Source organism: Triticum aestivum, chromosome 5B (assembly GCF_018294505.1).
Source record: "Triticum aestivum cultivar Chinese Spring chromosome 5B, IWGSC CS RefSeq v2.1, whole genome shotgun sequence".
Taxonomy (NCBI): Eukaryota; Viridiplantae; Streptophyta; class Magnoliopsida; order Poales; family Poaceae; genus Triticum; species Triticum aestivum.
The window spans coordinates 70,670,596-70,682,795 of record NC_057807.1 but is presented as its reverse complement, the minus strand read 5'-3'; positions in this window follow the sequence as shown (position 1 = coordinate 70,682,795).

Genomic DNA, 12,200 nt, shown 5'->3' with positions numbered 1-12,200 from the left:
GCGGCGCACCGCCGGCCGCGGGCTGCGGGGGGCTACTGTTTGGCCGGTGGTGGCTGGCGGCTCAGGGGGGTGGAGGTTGAAGACGAACCCCAGGCCCTTGATTTCGTATCCAACGGCTGCAAAATCGACTGACCAGAGATGAAAAAGTTAGTCGACCGACGTGTAGCCTCACCTTGCTAGTGCGTTCAGTTTCGACAGCAATCAGTTTCGACAGCAAAATTCAGTTTGGACAGTTAGGTTCAGTTTCGACAGTTAAGTTTAGTTTCGACAGTTAAGTTCAGTTTCGATAGTTAAGTTCAGAGATGAGCGGCTGATGTATTTTACATCTAGCAGTTTGTGGTTATGTATTTTACGTCATGTATTGGAGATGCTATTAGAATTCCACTCAGGTTAACGTTGTTCGTTGTCTCTCTTGTCCTGCTTCAGCCTCGGCGTCGTACAACTCACCGGAGCTGCTCCAACGATGAAACCCTCCATCACAGCGGAGTAGTACCTCGGGCTACATCTCCAGATGCCCAAGATCTTCTTCCCCTCCTCCGACAGCAAAGTCAGCCGGAGCATCCTCACCGGCCAACCCAATCACGCTGAGATCGACATGGCTTCGCCAAAGAGGTTGTACACTTGTTGCATCTCTTTTTTACTCTACATGTTATATATATTGTCCACTGAGCACACGGATTTGTTCCTTTAGTGTCTCCTTGAAAGAAAAAACATTGGAATTTTAATTTTCACTTGTCCTCCTTTTCAAATTCCTATTCATGAAGCACAAGACTAAGAGATAGTAGCATAATAGCATTATAACCGTACATTTTCTTGTGGTTTGACTTAACCTCACCATGCTTCTTTGCATCCTGTGATCTTCCAATTGTTGTGAATCAAACACCCAGATTGGCAGAAATCCTATGTTTTTAAATTCTCTGTTTTGCACGTGCATTCCTATCCTATTCATGTCTATTTCCTATCCCTGCATTGTTGGAATCCTCCAATTCAAACGAGCCCTTACAGAATTACTTCTCTTACAGATAGTTGTCAAAGAAAACCTTGCTTGGTTTGTCCCGGTCCTGCTACACCGTCGTCCACCCCAGCTTAGCTACTCCAACAACAGAAGGGTCCAGCACAGCAGGGATCCGGCCCCCAGACTGTCTTTCGCCGCCTCAGATCTTCTTCCCCACCGCTGGCAGCCATGAAAACTGCATTACCATCATCAACCGAGCAGATGACCTCGAGGACTACACGGATCCGCAAGAGAGATCGCACTCTTTTGTGTCTGCTTACGTTATGCATCGCTTAATAGTACATGCTACTTTATCGTCCTGTTCACCGATTAGACTCTGAGTCAGCTCCAAACTAATGGTCAAACCTGAGTTTTTTAATGGTTGTGGGGTACATATCGGGGCCGCTATCAATAGTATCTATCTACTATTTGGTTAATCTCTGGTGTCTACTATGAGTTTCATGTTGGGTGGGAAACAAACAGTAAAGAAGCCATTATCTGTATTTATTAACTAAAGCCATTATCTGCCTGCTATTATTGGTTTTGGGTCTATCCACAAGTTGCTACCATCACTCTGGATTTCTGCATGCACTCCTTACATAATCTCACTATGTTTTATTCCTATGCATGACAGTTATTGTAAACAATGGAACTGAACATGTAGAGCAAAAGAGACGAGCCTTGCATGGCAATATAATTTCATGCAGACGTCGCTCCATGGTAGGTGCAAAGTCAGCCCCCCTCCACGCATTTCGGATTGTAATCGAGAGGAAGATATCTGTTCTGAGGGGGATCCAGAAGGAGAAGATAACTCCTATTTACCCCCTGAGGTCTTCGCTCTAACTTGGCATGTTGATGTTGGTTATATCATGCATATGGTGTCTTGCATTTCTTACTTTATACATCAAATATGTCATCTGCTTAGTTTAGACATCCTTTGTGCGAATGCCATCTGTTTAGTTTATTCATCGTTTATGTGAATTATGCAACGCCACCTTGTTTAGCCAGGCATCATATATGTGAATTTTGCAATGCCATCTTGCTTAGCCAGTCATCTTATATGTAAATTATATCAGGCCATCCTTTTTTTGTTACATATTACATTTGTCAACAATGTTAGTACATTCAACTGCTCTTTGTGTGCATCAGCCATTTAACACGGTGATGGCAAATTCTGGAGTGAAAACAAGGTCTTCTGAGCAGACTATGCTATCTGACGAAGCACATATCTTGCTGGTTACGGATACCTCCTCAGAGGAGGATTCAGAGACAGATGACCAGTCCTATCCCCCCCCCCCCCGAGGTGTATGCTCTAACTTGGCAGGGTTATGTTGCTCATATCGTGCGTATGGTGTCTCGCATTGCTATGCCATTTGATTAGTTTAGACATTCTTTGTGTGAATGCCACCTGTTAAGTGTCTAATTACCATATATGTGAATTATGCATTGCCATCTTGTTGCAAGACATTATATATGTGAATTATACAATGCTATCCTATTGCAAAGGCATTATATATGTGAATTGTGCAATGCCATGTTGTTTCGCCAATCATCATGTATGTGAATTAGATCATGCCATCATTTTTTTGTATTACGTGTTCCATTTGTCGACAATGTTTGTATATTCAACTACTCTTCCTGTGCATCAGCCATTTGAAGCGGTGATGGAAGTATCTGGAGTGAAAACAAGGTATTCAGAGCAGACAATGCTACCTGCTGAAGCAGACATCTTGCTGGCTATAGAGAGCTCCTCAGAGGAGGATTCAGAGACTGATGACCAGTCCTATTTCCCCCTGAGGGAGTCCTGGACTAGGGGGTGTCCGGACAGCCGGACTATCATCGTCCGCCGGACTCCAAGACTACAAAGATACAAGATTGAAGACTCCGTCCCGTGTCCGGAGGGGACTTTCTTTGGCGTGGAAGGCAAGCTTGGCAATACGGATATGTAGATCTCCTACCATTGTAACCGACTCTATGTAACCCTAGCCTCCTCCGGTGTCTATATAAACCGGAGGGCTTTAGTCCGTAGGACACAACATATATCACAACAATCATACCATAGGCTAGCTTTAGGGTTTAGCCTCCTTGATCTCGTGGTAGATCCACTCTTGTACTACCCATATCATCAATATTAATCGAGCAGGACGTAGGGTTTTACCTCCATCAAGAGGGCCCGAACCTGGGTAAAACATCGTGTCCCTTGTCTCCTATTACCATCCGCCTAGACCCACAGTTCGGGACCCCCTACCCGAGATCCGCCGGTTTTGACACCGACATTGGTGCTTTCATTGAGAGTTCCTCTGTGTCATCACCGATAGGAAGGATGCCTCCACCCGTCTTCAAGGACGGTATTTTCGCCGAAGAGGCCTTGGCCGCCGGCCAAACTATCTGGCTAGGCGGTTTTCTTATGACCGCCTGTCCGGCCACTGCTTCGACAATGACTTCTCAAGTCATCAAAAGCAATCTCCACGTCAGCTCGGAATTCGCCAAGCAGCTGGATCCGATAGAGCTCTCGTCTGTCAACGAACTCTTGGATCGCATCGCCGCCCTGGGAGTCGCTATGGACTACAACCAGATTGGGCTTAAAACCGATCTGAGAGAGATCAACTCTCCCCGGGTTACTCACCACATCGCTGTGGTAGAGGAACAATGCGGTGATCTTCCTCCTGTATTAAAAACTAGACATGTCCAGGCTCCCGAACCCCCCACGCCGGATTTCCGCGGGGGAACAGACTCCGATCAAGCGCTGAACTTAAAGTCAGGCATCGGACCGGACTCGCTGGACAACGTCCAGCAATCCAGGCTTCCAAAATTGGAAACTTCACGGCTTTTAAGCCCCAAGATGGGCAGGGATCTAGATTTTATTCCACCCACCCGACCAGACATATGCGATCTATCTCTAATACAGCAAGAGCCCGCTGAAACAGTACATCACTACTGGGCCAGATTCCTCCTGGTTATGGACAGGATAAAGGACTGCCGAGAGGAAAACGCAATCTCAATCTTTTGCAATAATTGCACGAACAAGGGAATATTGAACGCCATCGGCCGTCGTAAAATCGCACGCTTCACCGATCTGGCGTCCATAGTACGAAAGTACTCTGCGATGGAGAGTTTCCGGAAAACCGAAAACCAGTTTTGGGACAATCCGGCCCCGAATACAACCCTAGTCCGCAACAAAAGGGTGCATTATACTGAGGCCCCAGATTCAAAAACCAAAAAACAAAAACCCCTTAGAGGGCACGGAACCGTACTGGAGGGATGGCTCAATGGACCCTGTAAGCTTCATAGTACAGAGGGAGCCATCCCAACACATAGCCTTCGAGCATGTTGGATATTACGGCAGGTGGCCAAAAGTGGCGAGGAGCTTCTAGCCCCGGAAAACCACTCCAACAACACCGGTACGGTATCAACAGTCTTCGAGACCTTCGCATCAAACAATATGCGAAAACGAACAATCCGCGGCCTCGCCGAAGTATACCAAGTAGCAAAAACAAATCCATGGAGCGACACAGCCATCACCTTCAACGCCAGCGACGAACCTAAATTCTGAAGAGCCCGAGCACCAGCCGCACTGGTGCTTAGTCCCATAGTGGACGGCTTTCGACTTACAAAGGTCCTCATGGATGGCGGCAGCGGACTAAACCTCATCTACGAGGAAACTCTTCGAAAAATGGAAATCGATTGGAGCCGTATTGAGCGAAGCAGCACAACCTTCAGAGGAATAATCCCTAGCCGAGAAGCGCGCTGCACCGGAAAAATCACACTCGATGTGGTGTTCGGCTCGCCGGACAATTACAGATCCGAAGAAGTCACGTTCCAAGTGGCCCTGTTCAACAGCGGATATCACGCTATATTAGGACGAGAGGCATTCACAATTTTTCAAGCCGTACCCCATTACGTGTATATGAAGCTCAAAATGCCTGGGCCCGGCGGAATAATCACTCTCGCTAGTGATCCGGACATAGCACTCCGCGCTGAAAACAAGACAGCCGCACTAGCCCTGGAGGCACTATCCGAGGCCCTGGCGGCAGAAGAACTCACCGCGCTGCGCTCTACGGTAAACAGGGACGATGTGATACTTGATAAAAGATCCAAGTCCACCTCCTTCAAACCAGCAGATGAAATAGTGAAATTCCAGGTCCACCCAACGGACCCAACAAAGACGGCCTCCATTGGGGCTCAATTAAACCCCGAGGTAGACGCTGCACTGCGCGAATTCCTTCGGGAAAATTGGGACATTTTCGCCTGGCATCCTTCGGACATGCCCGGAATCCCACGCAGATTGGCAGAACACAGCCTAAACATCCTAAAAGGATTCAAGCCGGTCAAACAGGCGCTTCGACGATTTTCCGAACCCAAAAGACAGGCAATGGGAGAAGAGCTAGCCAAACTATTGGAAGTCGGATTCATCAGAGATATCAAACACCCGGATTGGCTAGCAAATCTGGTAATGGTACCAAAGAAGGACAAATCCTAGCGCCTATGCATCGATTTTAAAGACCTCAATAAGGCTTGCCCAAAGGATCCCTTCCCCCTCCCCAGCATCGATCAAATTATCGATGCCACCGCAGGGCACGATTCGTTGTGCTTCCTCGACGCATACTCTGGCTACCATCAAATCAAGATGGCGGAAGCAGACCAAGCCGCAACGGCATTTATCACTCCATACGGACCATTCTGCTTCAACACGATGCCCTTCGGACTTAAAAACGCCGGCGCAACATATCAGCGCATGATCCAAACATGTCTGGCTACCCAGATCGGCAAAACAGTCGAGGCATACGTAGACGACGTAGTCGTCAAAACAAAACACGTCGAAACTCTAGTAGACGATTTGAGGCTCACGTTCGACAACCTCAGAGCATATGACATCAAGCTGAATCCGGAAAAATGTGTTTTTGGCGTACTAGCCAGAAAGCTGCTGGGCTTCATTGTATCCGGTAGGGGAATTGAAGCAAACCTGGCTAAAATCCGAGCTCTGTGACAGTTGGACATTCCAAAAGACCTCAAACAGATACAAAAATTGACAGGATGCGTGGCAGCCCTAAGCCGTTTTATCTCCCGCTTGGGAGAAAAGGCACTGCCCCTTTATCGCCTCCTTAGGCGCACCGAATACTTCGAGTGGACGGATGCTGCCACTGCCGGACTCGAAGAAATAAAGGCCATATTGGCAACAAATCCGGTCCTAGCCGCGCCAAACCTAGGCGAACCTATGTTGTTATATATCACAGCAACACATCAAGTTGTAAGTGCGGTACTCGTCGTTGAACGAGAGACAGAAGGGCATAAATTCCCTCTTCAAAAACCAGTGTACTACGTATCCACTGTGTTAACACCCTGCAAGTCCCGTTACCCGCACTATCAAAAGATAGCGTACGTGGTGTTCATGGCATCTCGGAAGCTCCGACACTACTTTCAGGAGTGTTCGATAACAGTAGCCTCCGAAGTACCACTCAATGACATTATAAACAACCACGACGCAACGGGTAGGATTGCAAAATGGGCCATTGAGCTCCTACCATTCGATATAACCTACAAGCCTCGGCGAGCTATAAAGTCACAAGTTTTGGCTGACTTCGTCGCTGAATGGACAGAAGCCGAACTCCCTAAAGAGTACGGCGCATACCCCAATTGGACTATGCACTTCGACGGCTCTAAAATGTTGGCCAGACTGGGGGCTGGCATCGTCTTGACGTCCCCAACCAGGGACACAGTCCAATACGTACTTCAAATAATGTACATGGACTCCAACAACGCAGCCGAATACGAGGCCCTCCTACATGGTCTCCGGATGGCAATCTCCATGGGCATTCAACGCCTAGAGGTGCGCGGGGATTCAAACCTTGCAATATCCCAAATAAACGGAGACTTTGACGCCAAGGATCCGAAAATGGAAGCATATCGCAACGCTGTCCTAAAAATGTCGGCTCGGTTTGAAGGACTTGAATTCCATCACGTAGCCCGAGAAAATAACCAAGCAGCCGATGTACTGCCACGCATCAGCGCAAAACATGACGCTGTCCCTCCAAATATCTTCCTGGAACGGCTCTTCGAGCCATCCGTACTATGGGAAGGGGAATCCGGATATGACAAACCGGAAACAACCGCGCCAACCGGTGATTCAGCCGATGACATAACACCTTCAGCCCACGACATAATGGCAGTAATTGCCCTATGGACGGAACCATTCCTAGCCTATTTGCTTAGGCAGGAACTTCCCGAAGACCAAAATGAGGCCCGCTGCATAGTCCGGCGATCGAAAGCCTACAAAGTCTATGAGGGAGAACTTTATAAGAAAAGTACAACCGGAGTCCTTCAAAGGTATATCTCCGAAGAGGAAGGGCGCCTCCTGGCTGAAATTCATGCCGGACTAGGCGGACACCATGCAGCAGCCCGGGCCCTTGTAGGAAAGGCATTCCATACAGGATTTTATTGGCCGACGGCCCGGGCAGATGCCCAGGACTTAGTCCAGAGATGCGTCGGTTGCCAGCTCTTTGCTAATCAGAGACATATGCCACCCACCGCCCTCAAAACTATACCCATTACCTGGCCGTTCGCGGTCTGGGGGCTTGATATGGGGAATCCACAAGCAAAGGTACCTATTGGTCATGGTGGATAAATTCACCAAATGGATAGAGGCCAAACCGGTCAAAACGGCAGAGTCCGGACCAGTGATAGACTTTATATCTGGGGTCGTACATCGTTACGGTGTCCCCCACAGCATCATCACCGACAACGACACGAACTTCACAGCCGACGAGGTTAAGTCATGGTGCAAAAACATGGGCATTAAGCTCGACTACGCCTCAGTCTATCACCCTCAAACCAACGGTCAAGTGGAACGAGCAAATGGTCTAATAATGAGCGGCATCATCCCCCGACTAGTGCGGTCACTTACAAAATCAGGCACGCACTGGGTAGAGGAGGTCGACTCCGTACTCTGGGGGCTGCGGACAACGCCCAACCGTACTACCGGATTTACACCATTCTTCATGGTATACGGCGCAGAGGCAGTTCTGCCCTGCGACATCATTCATGACTCACCTCGAGTGCGCATGTACGAGGAACGAGAAGTCGAGCTAGATCGGCAGGACAGCTTGGACGCATTGGAGGAGGAACGCGACGTCGCCAAGGCTCGTTCCGCATTTTATCAGCAGCAGGCTCGAAGATATCAAAGCAGAGAAGTACGTGCCAAGACTTATAACGTTGGCGAACTAGTTCTACGCCTGCCGGACAAGAAAAGGACAAGCTCAAGCCCAAATGGGAGGGCCCCTTCATCATCAACCAAGTACTGACTGGCGGGGCGTACCGTCTACGAAATGCGTCGGACAACCGACTCGAGCCGAACCCATGGAACGCAGCCCGCCTCCGAAGATTTTACGCCTAGTGCCGGACTAAGAGTTCGTCCCCTTCCTCCATTCAAATTTTTACACTTCAGCTGTCTTTTGTTTCTCTTTCTTCCCCTAACCTTTTTACTAAAAAGCCCCTAAGGGCCTACTTTCGCATTGTTCGCATACACTTGATGTGCCATCCGCACTCATTATACCTGGGGGCTTCCTTTCCAGAAGCTCAATTATAAGGGCTTCATGCCCAGCACATGTGTCAAGCTTCCACATGTACCTTTTACTCACCATTATATGCATCGATATGACTTAAGTTTTGGCCAAGCTGGGTTGCCTGGCTCCTGTGCTTACCCCTATGTTCCCGATTGTTCGGCTAGGAGGTAAAGGGAGCACCCCTGTGATTGTTACTGCCGGGTCATCCGGACGTGTACCTCAGACTGGGTGAAGCCGAAAGCTAGCGTTCTTAAGGGAATATTCGGTCGGTGACCTAAAAGATGATTCTTTTACCTACCTGTTTATCTGCCCCCAGATGTTTTTCTGCTTTTTTCGCAGTCCGGACATGCACTTTAGGGCATGCCTCCCAGGGAAAGGAACCCTTAACGGAACTATTCTCCCTGGAAGATGTTTCTTACTAACCATGTAATATAACATAACTAGTTGGGCACTTGTCTGATAAAGCACTAATGACCCCTATGCCTGGTCTCCACGCATACTCCGGTTGTTTTTTAACGACAAAGGTATTCGGACACACTCCGGACTCTAGGGTCCCGAGGTCGAAGCGAAAAGGTCGGCAAAGACAAACGATCTACAATCCGGCTAGAAGGCATTTCACATGTCATTTTCAATACATCATCACATTTACTGATTGTATTCCTCCTTAATCCCGTCTAACAGGCTGTCTAACTTACAGTCCCGTTGGGAAAATTTAGCAGCCACCTCCACTTGGCTGTATACTAAACTCACAGGGATCTCCTTCCCATCAGGCCCCACCGGTCCAACTTCGGCCATATGGTTGGGATCCGCCTTCTTGTACCGCGTCTTCACCATGGCCCAAGCCTCCCTGGCACCCTGGCGGCAGGCTGAAATCTTCCATAAACGGAAGCGTTGCCGCACTCCCTAGAGTTTCTCTGCAAGCTCCCCAAGGCCCTCGGGTAGGGAGACGGCTGGCCATAATGCCTGGACAACGCCGCTCATCGCCTGCCGAACTCGTTCGAGCAGTTGCGACAGCTCGGGAAGTTGATCACCCGTCGATACGGGCATCTCCTCTGCAGGGCGACCTGTGAGTATACCTACAATACACATTCTGTCAATCGACTTCCTCGCTGGACTCTTCTTTTTAAAGGAGTTTGTTCAAGCACTTACTATAGATGCCGCGACGAAGCTGCTGATTCTCCTTAACGGAGCCGGACAGCTCGGCCCGAACGCCTTTCAGCTCCTCTCCAAGCTGGGCGTGGGCATCTTGAAGCTTGTTCCTTTCTTGCTGCACCCTACTCAGCACCCTCTCGCCGGCCTTCAGCTGGCGCAGTAATTCTTGCCTATCCGGATCTTGTCCGGCGGCACCTGCAATGTCATTATTAGACTTGCGCGCACGCCGCACAACGCTTATATTTATTAATAAAAATGTGTTACCAGGAGGGGTCTCTGCGTTTCCTCCTGCGGCAGCAAGCGCGGCCTCAAGTTGGGCCTTGCATTCTTGCAGCTCCTGAGACAGCTGGGCATTCTTCTCAGTAAAAGCCTGCGTTTCAAATGATCCTTAAATCAGTTAACATAACTACTTTAAGTCTTGGGGGCTACTGGCATACATAACCATTAAAATTCCCTTACCCGTATGTCTTTTACATACTGCTCCGTGGCTCTGGTAAAACCGTCTTGAGCAGCATGGAGGTGCGCGTCCCCTGTGTTAAAGGCGTCCAATGCCTCAGGGGAGAAGCACGCTTCACGAAATACTGTCCGGCGGCGCCTATGGTTCATGGCGCTCTCCACCTCAGACTTGGTGGTGGACAGTCTGTCGGCATCCTCCGTTGGAGGAGTATCCGGCCCGCGCCTTGCGCTTGCCTCCCCCTCCTGACCAGGCGCTGGAGCCTGGCCGGTATAGGCTGGATTAGCAACCTCTACGCCCGCAGTCCGGCGGGCGCTTTTTCTCCTATAAAGGATCATGAGCACTCAGACGCTTCCTAGGAACGTTGCTCTGAATATTTAAATATGAGCTATACCTTTGCGGCGACATTTCGGTCTGTGCCGCGCTCCTTTTCCGCCTGCTGGTCCGGACTGGCCTTTGTTGGTCAGCCGCCGCAGGCTCGGCTTCCCGCCTTGAAGGTGCTTCCTGAAAAACACCATCGTTCGCGAAGGTCAGAAATGGGCAAGGAAGAGATAATGGTGCCCGAACTTCGGTCACAATCACCTGGGAAGCCGGATATAATCCGGGGTAGTCCGCCGTAATGGTGACCAAAGCATTGTCCATGCTGAGCTGGTGAAACACCCCGTCGATCAGCTCCACCTTGATATCTGGATCCTCTTCGGAGGCCGGATCTTGGGATCTCCCCAGATCGTCAGGTTGCGGAGCCGGACTTATCATGTCCTCCACAATCCGGCGCAGTTCCTACGCCGAAGACATAGTGTAAGAAGCTTAAACTCTAAAAGCACGGGTTGAGCCCTTAAAAGGTGTTCGCCTACCCAGCCCCGAGGGTTGTTCATGGAAAACCCATCCAGAGGGTTCGTTCGGAGGAAGTCCTCCTTTTCCCCTTGTACAGGCCGGACAGGATCTGCACCAGGTCCTCGGTCGAATCCGGTCCTTTGCGGCCGTGGCGGGTGGCGTCGTCCTCCCCTTTGAAATCCCACATGGGGTGGCCCCTGTATTGCAGTGGCTGTACTCCCCGCATGATGCATATTGCCATGATTCTGATCATGGTCAATCTGGAATGGGCTAGTAATCTTATTCGGCCCATCAGGTAATGGACGCTCTTGTCTTCCTCCAATTGGGGACTCCGCAGGCGCCAACTAAGGCGTTTCTTCAGAGGAGCGGCATTGAACTCCGGGAGGCCGACCCGGATTGGGTCCGGCAGCGGAGCGTCTTCTATGTAAAACCATTTCGAAGGCCAATCTTCGGACGCCTTCTTAGGGGTCCCGGATGGATATCCGGTCCCAGCAATGCGCCATACTTCGGCGCCGCCCACTTGGTATATAGATCCCTCGTAAGAACGGGGTACGAGGCAGAACAGCCTCTTCCACAGCGCAAAATGGGGCTCGATGCCCAGGAACAGCTCGCAAAGAGCTACGTAACCCGCGACATGCAGGACAAAGGCGGGTGTGAGGTGATGGAGCTGGAGTCCGTAGAACTCCAGGAGCCCGCGGAGGAACGGATGTATAGGAAATCCGAGTCCCCTTATTAGATAGGGGACGAAGCATACCCGCTCCCCTTTGTTGGGACTTGGGGCAGCCTCCGCTTCCTTCCCACCTTGGTAGGTGGCCAGCCCGGCTCGAACCGGGACCATGAAGGCCGGAGGGAGATATCCCCCCGCTTGGAGCTTCACTAGCTCGTTGTGTGGAACAGAGCATCTCCTCCAATCTCCTGGCAGTGGGCTGGGAGCGCGAGAGGAGGAGCCGCGCCGATGATCCATGATGGAATTGGTTGTTGAGTCAAAGGCGCTCCGATGAGTATTCGCGGAAGGAAGATGGGGTGATTTGGATCTGGATTTTTGCCTCTTTTGTAGGCGGATGACTTGCACGACTAGGGGGTGAAACGTAAAAAACACCCTGGCTTTTTGCATTCATGCGACGCATGGAGGAAGACCATTATTGGGCGTAGAAGCCAAGAAGCACAACATTTATGAGGAAACCGGACACTGTTCGGCCGGTACGTG